Genomic DNA, 14,338 nt, shown 5'->3' with positions numbered 1-14,338 from the left:
TAGAAATTTGGCACACAGGGCCCTGAGACAATATCCAATGGAGAGTTCAGTGGTGGAGTATAAAAAGCTAAGGACAGTAGTGAGGAAGGTCATTATGGGAGCCAAGCGGGAATGTTGGAGGAAATATTGTGGGAAATTGGGGGCGGTACACCAATGGGAGAAGTGTGGGCGGTGATTCGGCAAATGTCTGGAAGTTACAGACAGTTGGGTATGCCAGTGTTGGAGGATGGAGAAGAGATCGCCGTAAATGATAAAGAAAAAGCTGAATTATGTGTCAAAGCATTTCAGGCTATGACATGGACAGTAATGATGTCAGACAGAGGGGTTGAACTTGAGCCCAACTATGACAATATTGACCCAAGCAACGTGTTTTTCACAATTAATGATCTGTGCCGGGCAACACAAGGAGGAAACACGGCCCCAGGTAAGGATGGGCTGTGCTATGAACAACTTAAACACCTGGATGATTTGGTACTGGAGGATGTAATGGCGTTATTGAATACAGTATGGGAGGAGGGGACGTTACCAGCAGCGTGGAAACATGCCATAGTGGTGCCAATTGTGAAACAGCGAAAAGAAGCATCCCACCCGGGCTCATACGGACCCATAGTGTTGGCCTCTGTACTGTGTAAAGTAATGGAAAGAATGGTCACAGACAGATTAGTACATATGTTTGAGAGTAAAGGTCTCTTATCCCCATACCAGAGTGGATTTAGGTTAGGACATTGTACCATGGACTCAGTGCTAGCACTGGACTGTGATATAAAGAAGGCTGTTTGGTGTAATCACATTTTCTAAATGCCCTTGTAATGGCATCAGACCAAGGCTCTGCGTCTTTTCTCATGCTCCTAGATCTTAGTGTCGCTTTCGACACCATCGATCACCACATTCTTTTGGAGAGATTGGAAACCCTAATTGGTCTACAAATTCTTGCCTGGTTTAGATCTTATCTGTCGGAAAGATATCAGTTCGTATCTGTGGATGGTTTGTCCTCTGTCAAATCAATGGTACGTTTTTGTGTTCCTCAAGGTTCCATTCTAGGACCAATAATGTTCTCACTATATATGCTACCTCTTGGTGATGTCATTCAGAAACACAATGTCAACTTTCACTGATATGCCGACGACACACAGCTGTACATTTCGATAAAACATGGTGAAGACCCCAAATTGTCTACCCTGGAAGCCTGTGTTTCAGACATAAGGAAGTGGATGTCGGCAAAAACAGATGCTAGTTCTAGGTCCCAAGAAACAAAGAGATCTGCTGTCGGATCTAACAATGAATATCTTGATGGTTGTACAGTCGTCTCAAATAAAACTGTGAAGGACCTCTCCGTTACTCTGGACCCTGATCGCTCTTTTGATGAACATATAACAAATATTTCAAGAGCAGCTTTTTCCATGCCATGGTAGTAGCTGCCAGGCGCACCAGTTTGAGTGTGTCAAGGACAGCAACACTACTGGGTTTTTCACGCTCAACCATTTCCTGTGTGTATCAAGAATGGTCTACCACCCAAAGGACATCCAGCCAATGGCAGGCTAGTGGTCGAAAAGGTGTCAAGATTAGACTACTGCAATGCTCTACTCTCTGGCTACCCAGATAAGGCACTAAATAAACTTCAGCTAGTGCTAAATAAGGCTGCTAGAATCTTGACTAGAACCAAAAAATGTAATCATATTACTCCAGTGCTAGCTTCCCTACACTGGCTTCCTGTTAAGGCTAGGGCTGATTTCAAGGTTTTACTGTTAACCTAAAAAGCATTACATGGACTTGCTTCTACCTATCTCTCTGATTTGGTCCTGCCGTACATACCTACATGTGCGCTATGGTCACAAGAGGCAGGCCTCCTTACTGTTCCTAGAATTTCTAAGCAAACAGCTGGAGGCAGGGCCTTCTCCTATAGAGCAACATTTGTATGGAATGGTCTGCCAATCCATGTGAGAGAAGCAGACTCGGTCTTAACTCTCTTCAGTAGGTCCTATGATTGAGTGTAGTCTGGTCTAGGGGTGCGAAGGTGAAAGGCAAGGCACTGGAGTGACACCACCCTTGCTATCTCTGTCTGGCCGGCTCCCCTCTCTCCACTGGGAATCTCTGCCTCTGACCCTATTACGGGAGCTGAGTCACTGGCTTGCTTGCGCTCTCCCATGCCGTCCCTAGGAAGGGGTACGTTATGAAATACATGTTTTCTTAACAGAAATCAATTTTCTAAATAGGATCAAATGTTCTATTTCATTTTCCTCAAATCTGCCATCAGCTAGCTTGCTAGCGAAAGCTAGCATCGCTGCATTTTACTTAGAAAGATATTACCTCACCAACATTAAAACCCCTAGCTAGCTATATTCATAACCATTCAGGTATATGACAAAAATAGTTCATTTTGCTGTATTTGACTCTGGTGACAATAAAACAGTCATTGAAATTGAGGGGTGAGGGGTCTTTCTGGTTGCATTCTACAAAATGTCCACTAGAGGATAGTGTTGAGAATTTTGAGCTGATAGGCCAAATGTAGTTCATTTTATTTAATTTATAGGCTATACAATTACATATCATGTTAAACTTTGAATGGTTGTTTTCGACTCTGTCAAGACCTGGTCAGAAAAAAAACAGCTACAGCCCTTGTCGTTTTAGAAATTGAACTCAAATCTTACAGCTGGCAATGTCATAAGAATCCCCACCACCCCCCATAAAGGCCATAAATGTACTGTGGTCATATTGTATGCAATGTCAGTCACGTCACCAAAAGTGTGTTCCTATGGGAATTTGCGCATGTTTAGAGCGCCACCATTAGGTAAAAGATCTGACAAAAAAAACGTTGAAATCTCTTATTCCCCAACATGGGGACCATTGAGGGGACCCCCCCTCCCCCCAAAAAAGGAAAAACAGTACGTTCGGTTTTTTTGGCCTGCTGTATCTCAGGCTCTGTAGTAGTCACATTGTTTCTTTCTAACAGTACTAAGCATGTGTTTGTAGGACTTATAGTTTTGAAACCTAAATGTACTTTGAGGGTAGTGTACAATATTATACGTCATTTATCAAATGCCACCAGAGGGCGTCAGAGTTTAAGAGGATATACATCATCCCACTGGGCACACTGGTTGAATCAACGTTGTTTCCATGTCATTTCAATTAAATTACGTTGAACCAACGTTGAATAGACTTTGAATTGACATCTGTGCCCAATGGGATATAATTATAATCAAGATTGATGATATTATTAATAATAATAATAATAATAATAATAATAATAATAATAGTGATAATTATTAATGTTACACAAAAATACCTAAATAATGTTTTAATACATTTCATTGGTATGAATAAATTAAGTTAATCATTAAAATATTGAAATTACTCATCTACTCTCATTTCTACTTCTTTACAATAAAGAATTAAGTGTCCCACTTTGCCAATCACGGTGTCCCAATTTGCCAGTATCAATTGAAAAAAAGTTGTCCTCAATTTGTGTTTGAAGAAGTCATCCATCCTGTGTTTAATATTTATTAATTTTTTATTTTAGTGTAGTTCCTAAGCTATTTATCATGTATCATGCTGGCCGGTTAAGACAATGGGATGATTCTGTAAGGTGTTCCAGAAAGCACATTTTCAGAAAGTATCCCACCCCAGCTAGCACAATTGGTTCCTTGCAAGTTGTGGGAATGTACATTTTTGGTTTCCCATTTGTTCTGGGAATGAAGCCATAAGTTTCTTGACCAGTAAAACTGAAGGTTTTTTAAACGTTCCGAGAACGTGAACATTTTGCCTGTTCTGGGAATGTTATTTTTTGGCTAGCATGCCATGTTTTTTGTTTTTTTTACTCATACAAAGCTGTTCATTTCAAAGTAAACAAGTGCTCATTAAGATCAGATGTGGCCAATTAGTGGGTGTGGCCAACACACCAGAACACACTTAACAAGATAGAGGATAGAGAGAGTTTTGTTGACGCTGAGAATGGAATGTATACGTTTTTAAATAACATTCTTACAACATTCTCTGAGCACTCTAAAAACATGACTTTATATAGAACCATGAGGAAACGTTATGCTGAAGTACTGAAATTCCCACCTAAGATACATATGGTTCTCAGAACGTTATGTGCTAGCTGGGTATCCTGCATCATTCCCAGAACTTTGTGGAAGGTTGTATGCAAAATAACCATAGAACAACCATGCTCTCACCAAGCTCTAAGAAACATTTTCTGACATTTCCTCTTCTCTACTCTCCTGCATGATTCTGACCCTATCTCTGTCTGCTGTCTGTGTCTCTCTCTCTCTCTCTCTCTCTCTCTCTCTCTCTCTCTCTCTCTCTCTCTTCCCTCTCTCTCTCTCTCTCCCCCTCTCTCTCTCGCTCCCCCCTCTCTCTCTCTCCCCCCCTCTCTCTCTCTCCCTCTCTCTCTCTCTCTCTCTCTCTCTCTCTCTCTCTCTCTCTCTCTCTCTCTCTCTCTCTCTCTCTCTCTCTCTCCCCCCTCTCTCTCTCTCTCCACCTCTCCCAGTGGTGGAGCCAGTCCCTGAACACTGCAACACCTCTACTGTAATCCCTGTAGCTCTACACAGAGACAGATGGTTCAAGGATTAGGCCCTGAAATGGCTGTCATATAAACACTTCAATGGGAATCCAAATGGACGCCAGGACTCAGACACATCCAACTGTTCTTGTGCAGGAGTTTGGCGAGGCTTTTGTCTATTTTCAGAAACACCGCTCTGTACTCCAATACTTTCACTCTGTCACATTTTTACTTTTCAGTGACCATGTGCTCTCTCTCTCTCTCTCTCTCTCTCTCTCTCTCTCTCTCTCTCTCTCTCTCTCTCTCTCTCTCTCTCTCTCTCAACCAGTGTTGGGGTTACGTGTTACATAATCAGATTACTTCTTATAAGTAACATGTTACTTTTAAAACTGGGTAATGTACAGTACCAGTCAAAAGTCTGGACACACCTACTCATTCAAGGGTTTTACTTTATTTTTTACTATTTTCTACATTGAAGAATAATAGTGAAGACATCGAAACTATGAAATAACACATATGTAATCATGTAGTAACCAAAGAAGTGGTAAACAAATCTAAATATATTTTATATTTGAGATTCTTCAAATAGCCACCTTTTGCCTTGATGACAGCTTTGCACACTCTTGACATTCTATCAACCAGCTTCACCTGGAATGCTTTTCCAACTTGAAGGAGTTCCCACATATGCTGACCACTTGTTGGCTGCTTTTCCTTCACTCTGCCGTCCGACTCATCCCAAACCATCTCAATTGGGTTGAGGTTGAGGGATTGTGGAGGCCAGGTCATCTGATGCAGCACTCCATCACTCTCCTTCTTGGTAAAATAGCCATTACACAGCCTGTAGGTGTGTTGGGTCATTGTCCTGTTGAAAAACAAATGATAGTCCCACTAAGCCCAAACCAGATGGGATGGCGTATCGCTGCAGAATGCTGTGGTAAGTGTGCCTTGAATTCTAAATAAATCACAGACGGTGTCACCAGCAAAGCACCCCCACACCATAACACCTCCTTCTCCATGCTTTACGGTGGAAACTACACGTGGAGATCATCCGTTCACCCACACCGCAACTCACAAAGACACGGCGGTTGGAACCAAAAATCTCAAATTTGGACTCCAGACCAAAGGACACATTTCCACCGGTCTAATGTCCATTGCTTGTGTTTCTTGGCCCAAGCAGGTCTCTTCTTCTTATTGGTGTCCTTTAGTAGTGGTTTATTTGCAGCAATTCGACCATGAAGGCCTGATTCACACAGTCCCCACTGAACAGTTGATGTTGAGGTGTGTCTGTGACATTTATTTGGGCTGCAATTTCTGAGGCTGGTAACTCTAATGAACTTATCCTCTGCAGCAGAGGTAACTCTGGGTCTTCCATTCTTGTGGTGTTTCTCATGAGAGCCAGCTCGTCTGTGTGTAGTCCTGTGGCACTCAGGGCTGATGCGGCTGACCTGAGAGGGTTGGAATTCAGCAGGAGGTTGTAGATCATTGCCTGGGATGATAGGTCAATCTTTAACCCAGGGGCCCTACCCCTCCACTCCTCCAGTCATCATGTCATCCAGGCCTGCACCATGTACTATGCCCCAGCTCATTGACACAGTTCACAACCAGCAGCAATCACCCAATCACCCAGGGCTCTATAAAGAAATAAACACTGGAGGAGTATAATGATCGATACACACACAGAAAGATATGCACAAACACACACACACACAAGCACTATGTGCATGCACACACACACACATACACTACCCAGCTAGCACATTTGGTTCCTTTGGAAGTTGTGGGAACATACATTTTCCGTTTCCCATTCGTTCTGGGAATGAAGCGATAAGACATTTTTTTAACGTTCTGAGAATGGAACTGAAACTTTGCCTGTTCTGGGAACATAAATTGAATGTTTCAATAAGACTTTTAATAACACTACTAGCTTAGTTTTACTGTTTTGAACTCCAAGCACAGATAGGACACATTTATTTTTAATTGTGGCATGGCATCAGTGAGATTCGAACCTATGATCTTCTGTTCTTCATCCATGGAATTAGTCCACTGCGCCACCAGGATGAAGCTAGCATGTTTTTTTAAGTCATACAAAGCTGTTCATTTTAGTCTATTCAAACGACCCCATTTCAAATGAAACAAGCACTAATTAAGATCAGGTGTGGCCAATTAGTGGGTGCGGCCAACACACCTGATCACACTTAACTAGATAGAGGATAGAGAGAGTTTTGTTGACGCAGAGAACGGAATGTATATGTTTTTAAATAACATTCTTAGAACATTCTTTGAACGTTACTAATGTTTTCTTGTGGTTTTTAAGGAACATTTTCTTAATGTTCTGAGAACATGACTTCAAATAGAACCATGAGGAAACCTGCAGAAAATGTTATGCTGAAGTACTGAAATTCCCACAGAAGAATGTTGTTTCTTAACATTCTATGAATGTTCTGAGAACATGACTTTAAATAGAACCATGAGGAAACCTGTAGGAAACGTTATGCTAAAGTACTAAAATTCCCACTGAAGAATTCTGTTTCTTAAAGTTCTCAGATCTATTTGAGAACATTCCCAATGTCAAACCAGTTGGAGAACATTCCTAGTACATTACCAAAAAATAAATGAAATGCAACCATGTTTGAACTAGGAAAAGTTCTGTTAAAGTAATGAAATACCAAGAAAATAAGTGTGCTGAGAATGTTCCAAAGCCAATCAACTATCCTGCGTCATTCCCAGAACATTGTGGAAAGGTTGTATTCAAAATAACCATAGGACAACCACACTCTCACCAAGCTCTAAGAAACATATGGTTCTCAGAACGTTATGTGCTAGCTGGGTAAACAGTCCTCCACTGCCAGCTCATCTTTTGTTCACACAGCCTTGGTTTAACCTTTGTAAGCGCTGGTATCTGCTGTTTTAAAAAGTGCTGGCGTGTATCTCTCCGCTGATAGGGCCTTCTCAGAACCTCCGAGCCTCCACTGCCTCTCCACAGTGTGAATGGATAAAACACATCGGCCACTATGGCCTAGGGGACTATAATTTGTGTATCTTATTGTTTGGGTCCACATCTACAAGGGCAGAGGAGGCAGAGGAAAGAGAAGCAACCTTCACTATGAGACAGGCCTTGGTTCCTCAGAGAAAACACGCTCTATGCCAACAGAGAATCTAGCTAAATGCACTGGGAAAAAAGGTTGATTGAGAAATAAGGAATATCACGAGTCAATGGAAATAAGGGATATCAAAGGAAAGTTGAAGGGATAATACTTTTTTTACTCATTGGATAATGTTTTTGTTGAAACCCAACATAGTGTATGTAAATATAATCCTTATGATTCCTCCTCCATGATCCCATTGGATACTGTGTTAATTTCTAACTGACCATCATTGTTCTTTCTATGTATTTCCACACTTCTCCACTATCTCTGACACCAGGAAGTGTGCGATTGAAACAAGGTGCTGACACTCACCGTACGATCTTTGGTGGATTGACAGGTGTCTGGAGCCAAGATGTCTGAAAGAGAGCGGCTCTCCAGTTGGGCTGGTCTGTGACCCAATGCCAACCAGTGGCGACTTTAGCATGTCAATCTTGGTGGAGCAAACAAAAACAAAATTGGGTGGATGCATGCCAGCAAAGCCACTACACAAAAAAACACAACACTAAACAATACATTCATTGCAATATAACGGTGACAAACGGTGCCCACAAACTGTTAGGGCCTACATAAAGCTGTCTCAACAGCAAAGCGTTCTTTTCAGCACCATGGAGTGAATCCTTACCACCGCTACACCTGGCTATCAGTGGAGCCTTGTCTGGCAGCGAAACAGTTCCTTCAGCCTCATTTACTGCCTGTTTGAAAAACATACAGTGCATTTGGAAAGTAGTCAGACCCCTTTACTTTTTCCACATTTTGTTACGTTACAGCTTTATTCTTAAATGGATTAAATTGTTTTTTTTCCCCATCATCAATCTACACACAATACCCCATGATGACAAAGCAAAAACAGGCTTTTAGAAATGTTTGCAAATGTATTAAAAATAAAAAACGTAAATATCACATTTACATAAGTCTTCAGACCCTTTGCTCAGTACTTTGTTGAAGCGCCTTTGGCAGCGATTACAGCCTCGAGTCTTCTTGGGTTTGAAGAAACAAGCTTGGCACACCTGTATTTGGGGAGTTTCTCACATTCTTCTCTACAGATCCTCTCAAGCTCTGTCAGGTTGGATGGGGAGCGTCGCTGCACAGCTATTTTCAGGTCTCTCCAGAGATGTTCGATCGGGTTCAAGTCCGGGCTCTGGCTGGGCCACTCAAGGACATTGAGACTTGTCCCAAAGCCACTCCTGTGTTGTCTTGGCTGTGTGCTTAGGGTCATTGTCCTGTTGGAAGATGACTCTTCACCCCAGTCTGAGTTCCTTAGCGCTCTGGAGCAGGTTTTCATCAAGGATCTCTCTGTACTTTGCTCCGTTCAGCTTTCCCTCGATCCTGACTAGTCTTCCAGTCCCTGCCGCTGAAAAACATCCCCACAGCATGATACTGCCACCACCATGGTTCTCCGTAGGGATGGTGCCAGGTTTCTTCTAGATGTGACGCTTGGCATTCAGGCCAAAGAGTTCAATCTTGGTTTCATTAGACCAGAGAATCTTGTTTCTCATGGTCTGAGAGTCCTTTAGGCGCCTTTTGGCAAACTCCAAGCGGGCTGTCATGTGCCTTTTACTGAGGAGTGGCTTCTGTCTGGCCACTCTACCATAAATGCCTGATTGGTAGAGTGCTGCAGAGATGGTTGTCCTTCTGGAAGTTTCTCCCATCTCCACAGAGAAACTCTGGAACTCTGTCAGAGTGACCATCGGGTTCTTGGTCACCTCCCTGACCAAGGCCTTCTCCTCCGATTGCTCAGTTTGGCCAGGCGGCCAGCTCTAGGAAGAGTCTTGGTGGTTCCAAACTTCTTCCGTTTAAGAATGATGGAGACCACTGTGTTCTTGGGGACCTTGAATGTTGCAGACATTTTTTGGTACCCTTACCCAGATCTGTGCCTCGGCACAGTCCTGTCACGGAGCTCTACGGACAATTCCTTTGACCTCATGGCTTGATTTTGCTCTGACATGCACTGTCAACTGTGGGACCTTATATAGACAGGTGTGTGTCTTTCCAAATCATGTACAATCAATTTAATTTACCACATGTGGACTCCAATCAAGTTGTAAAAACAGCTCAATGATGATAAATGGAAACAGGATGCACCTGAGCTCTATTTCGAGTCTCATAGCAAAGGGTCTTAATACTTATGTAAATAAGGTATTTCTGTTTATAAGTTTTTATACATTTGTAACAATTTAAAAAACCTGTTTTCGCTTTGTCATTATGGGGTATTGTGTGTAGATTGATGTGGAATTTATTTTATTTAATCAATTTTATAATAAGGCTGTAACGTAAGAAAATGTGAATAAAGGGAAGGGGTCTGAATACTTTCCAAATGCACTGTATCTGATATGGCTGACTTGCTTAAACAAATGTGGTTTCTACTGACAATTGAGATGTACAAACTATGGCATAAGGGAACGACGAGCTGATAAGAGGCACTCCTTAATTTCGATTAAGATATTAATGAGCGAGCTAGGAAGGACGTAGTCAATGTGCCTATTTGTTCAGCACTTTTGAAATGTACTGCGACAGAATTCAGAACATGGGCCGTTCTTACAGTATTCTCCCTGTACACCAAGTCAGAACCGTAGGATAAATAAAAGGGGCATATAAGCAGACAATGAAAGCTCTTACAATATTCAAAATGTACATTTCTCTAAAACAGGCTATAAGCTACATGTGCACCATTAAGTCAGAACAGTATGCTAAGTTATGAGGGAGGAAAGGGACCAAATTATTAGGGTGGCTCATGGGCTACAAACAGCTTACTACACAACATACACTTAGTATTACTTTCTTGTATACATATCTCCCTGGTATATTACATCATTTATGCAGCAGCATACAATACATTTTTGGACTCACCTTGTTGTGCTGTGCTCACTTGAACAGGAAGGTGGCGCGGCGGTCCTTCTTGTGGGCTTTAGAAAGAGGCCCGAAATCCCGACTTGGAATTCCGAGTTGGATGACCGTTCAAAATTATTTTCCGTATTTTCACAGTCGGAGCTAGTTTTTTCCGAGTTCCCAGTGATCTTGAACTCACTGAAGTCTGAGATTTCCCAGTTTCCAGTTTCCAGTTGTTTTGAACGCGGCAGAAGTAATGCTGGATTGACAGCATGGCCAATGTATTAAAACTTTTCTGGCCCATGGTGTTACCCCCTTTTTCGTGATATCCAATTGGTAGTTACCATCTTGTCTCATCGCTGCAACTCCCCTACGGACTCGGCGAAGGTCGAGAGCCAAGCCGCACTGCTTCTTGACACACTGCTTGCTTAACCCGGAAGCCAGCCGCACCAATGTGTCGGAGGAAACACTGTTGATCTTATTTAGGGGCTTCATAGCAAAGGGGGTGAATACATATGCACGCACCACTTTTCCGTTATTTATTTTTCAGAATTTATTTTTGTAAGTAATTTTTTTCATTTCACTTCACCAACTTGGACTATTTTGTGTATGTCCATTACATGAAATCCAAATAAAAATCCATTTAAATTACAGGTTGTAAAACAACAAAATGGGAAAAACGCCAAGGGGGATGAATACTTTTGCAAGGCACTGTAAGTCTATGGCAACACCCAAGGGGCTTGAATTTTCGAGCTTTACCTGGAGATTTTGCTCTGCACCACCTGCCCTGAATGACGCATCGCCCCTGATGCCAACCAAGACAAACAGACAGAGTGAGAGTCAGATAGACAGGTAGAGTGCTCTCTGGCTGCTCTCTGAGAGTGTAGAAGAGAGAGCGAGAGAGAGAAAGAGAGAGAGAGAGAGAGAGAGAGAGAGAGAGAGAGATAGCGAGAGAAAGGGGGGAGAGAGTGAAAGAGGGAGATAAGGAGAGAGAGAGAAAAAGAAGAGAGAAAGAAAGAGAGAGGCAGCTCTCTCTCTCTCATCAACAGGATATGAGAGCTGATGGAAAGACTCCCTAGCGTCTCAGTGGGCCCAGCCTGTGACAGAGAGCTGTCAACCCTGTGTCCCACACACCCCTGTTTCCCCTTCCCCTATTTCCTCTCTTCCCTCTCCCAGAGAGTTCACCAGGGCTACCAATCTGATCCAATGTCAACCTTTCTACCTAGGAACCTCCCGATCCCTCCTGTCTACTCCCGTCGCTTCCCGTGTCCCCTGGGTTTTCAATGGAATTTTTGGTTAATGGGATGGCACATCCGTGAATGAAGCGGTTTTCCGAACTGCAATCTTTTTCCAATGAGCCCCTGGCCGACAGCAGGGAGGAACAGGTTAGGGAGTTTTTCATAGTCCTGTTCCTTCACGTTGGCCCCCAGCGCGGCCATGAAATAATAGTCAGCTGTCAGCACCTCGCAGCCATCCAAATCAGAGCTGGGAGCTGCTGTCAGCAAACCTGCCTTCCAGACTGTCACACACACACACATGCACATAGTACAGGCCCACGCACACAAACACACCAACACACACACACACACACACACAAAACCAGACTCTCTGTCTCTCTCTCTCTGACACACACACACACAACCACTAAGCCAACAGTGTGTTATGTTTGCCCGTTTGTGCTTGTCAGTCAGCCTGCCCCTGTTTCCCACGCAGCATGATTGGGGGCCAGAGAAGCACAGCCAGCCTGGCCAATAAACAGGTGCGGTATGTTTCCCCACAGTGATGTCACTTCCTGTCTCTTCTGCCATAAGGCACCTTTTGACCCGAGTGCTCCAACTCTCATTCTCTCCACTCTCTCCACTCTCTCCACTCTCAGCATTTTTTTCTGCCATCCTTCCTGCCAAAAGCACATCCATATTAAATATTGCTCTCATGTGTGGCCATTGTTCCTGTCACAGATGGCCAACAACACTTCCTGAGGCCACAGATGTTAATGAATACTGGATACTGGATGAATGTTAGCTCTGCATCTCACTATCTACACAAATAGGAATGGTTATGTTGCTCTCATTTTACCAGTGAGTATTTTGATTGAAGTTTGAGTCCTGTCCAACATTGGATTTGTGGTGTGCTGCAGGGAGGTAAGATTCTATATGGACAGTCAAGACTTGCACAATACTTGCTTTTAACAGTTACATGACCTACAGCATGGTCAAGCAAGTTAATGTTTCCGACATTTTCGGACTACTAAACAACTATTGATTTAGAACCACAGAGAGTTATCGCAAGTCACAAAGAAAACAGGAGCCGCCTCCACTATTCCAGCACCATTTCAACTTCAACATTTCAACATCATCAAATCACCTCTGCTTAGTCTAATATAGGGACAACTAAAAGATACCAAAAACAATTTAGTCCAATCAACGTAAGCTAAATTTGATGTGGCTGTCCATGGTTCTGATTTGTGTGTGTGTGTGTGTGCGCATTCGCGCAAGTAGAAAAACATGTTGACTCACCCTACTTGTAGAGAAACGCCAATGCCATCCTCCTTTCTTTCATGTTGATGAAACAGTCTATCACTCTGTCATATAGTACACGCTTTTATTTTTGTTGTCCTAGGCTACCTGTCTAAAATGCTTGCTCGCTAGCCTAACTTCCATTCATGGGCAACGCTAGCTAGTTAACATTAGCCTTCTACATCTAGCTACATATTGAACTTCTATCCTCTCAGGCCAGGGGCACAACAATGTATGAATTAATGGTTGGATCAGAATCGCCGTTATAATCATTGGCCAGTACGGAGAATTAAGTAAAACCACAAGTCCAAATCTCTATCTCCATCCATGGCTAATTTAGGAAAGGGACAATTTTAGCTAGTTGGCTAACTAGCCACTGGAGGACAACGAGTTGCAACAATTCAAGTCTTTCTGTCAATGACGTATGCTCTCAATGGGATTTGATAGGAGTGACTCCAAATCCAAACTGGCTTCCCTTGACACTTGTTTTGGTGCGCCAGGACCATTCACAGTTGAGCTCACTCAGTTTAGCTCAACGATGATTGGCTCATCTTTTATTCTTTTTTGTCAAGGGAGGCCAGATCCTCGCTGGCTTCCCTTGCCTTCAACGCTATGGGCGGCAACAATGTCATACTCGTTTGGACCAGACAGCATCAGATAGATTGCCTACACGTAGAGAGAGGGCGGGGGCGCTGTTTAGATCACTCGGATGGTTTCTCCTGTGAGATACATTCAGCCTCTTGCTAAGTGAAGGAAAATTATTAAACACAGCAAGACAAAATATCAAATTTTATTTTATTGGTCATTTTTGGGGGGAAGCCTGGCTTGGCATCGATGAATACACACGACTGACTACAACAGCCCATAACCTGACTCAACTATGACTATGACGTATAATCAGGAAATAATCACAAGGGAGGATAAAGTTTCTACTATTTTCTTAACGTACATGTGGTGGATCTGGAATACAGTGTCCGTATTAGGATAGCCTCAGTCTGATGAACTCCTGCTGAGACTGACCCTGTCCTAATATCAGCACTGTACATATATGCACTGGATGTGATGGGGGACAGTCAGACAGACATCCCTGTTAAATCACATAGCTGGGGTAGCCTCATAGTCTCAGCCCTGGGGGCAAAGATGTTCCTAAGTCTGGTCTGGGACTGGACTGACCACAAATACAAACAGTTTTCCAACTCAGCTCCCCCAGGGAATGGATTTTATGTCCCAAATTGGCCTCTGTAGCAGAAGTCATAGGCCTCGAGTCCAAGGGAACACCCTCAATGAGGTTATGACAGTGTAAAAAAAAACACAGACACATAAACACACGTATGCACGCACACACACAT

Source organism: Coregonus clupeaformis, chromosome 37 (genome assembly GCF_020615455.1).
Source record: "Coregonus clupeaformis isolate EN_2021a chromosome 37, ASM2061545v1, whole genome shotgun sequence".
Lineage (NCBI taxonomy): Eukaryota > Metazoa > Chordata > Actinopteri > Salmoniformes > Salmonidae > Coregonus > Coregonus clupeaformis.
Note: the sequence above shows the minus strand (reverse complement) of the source record.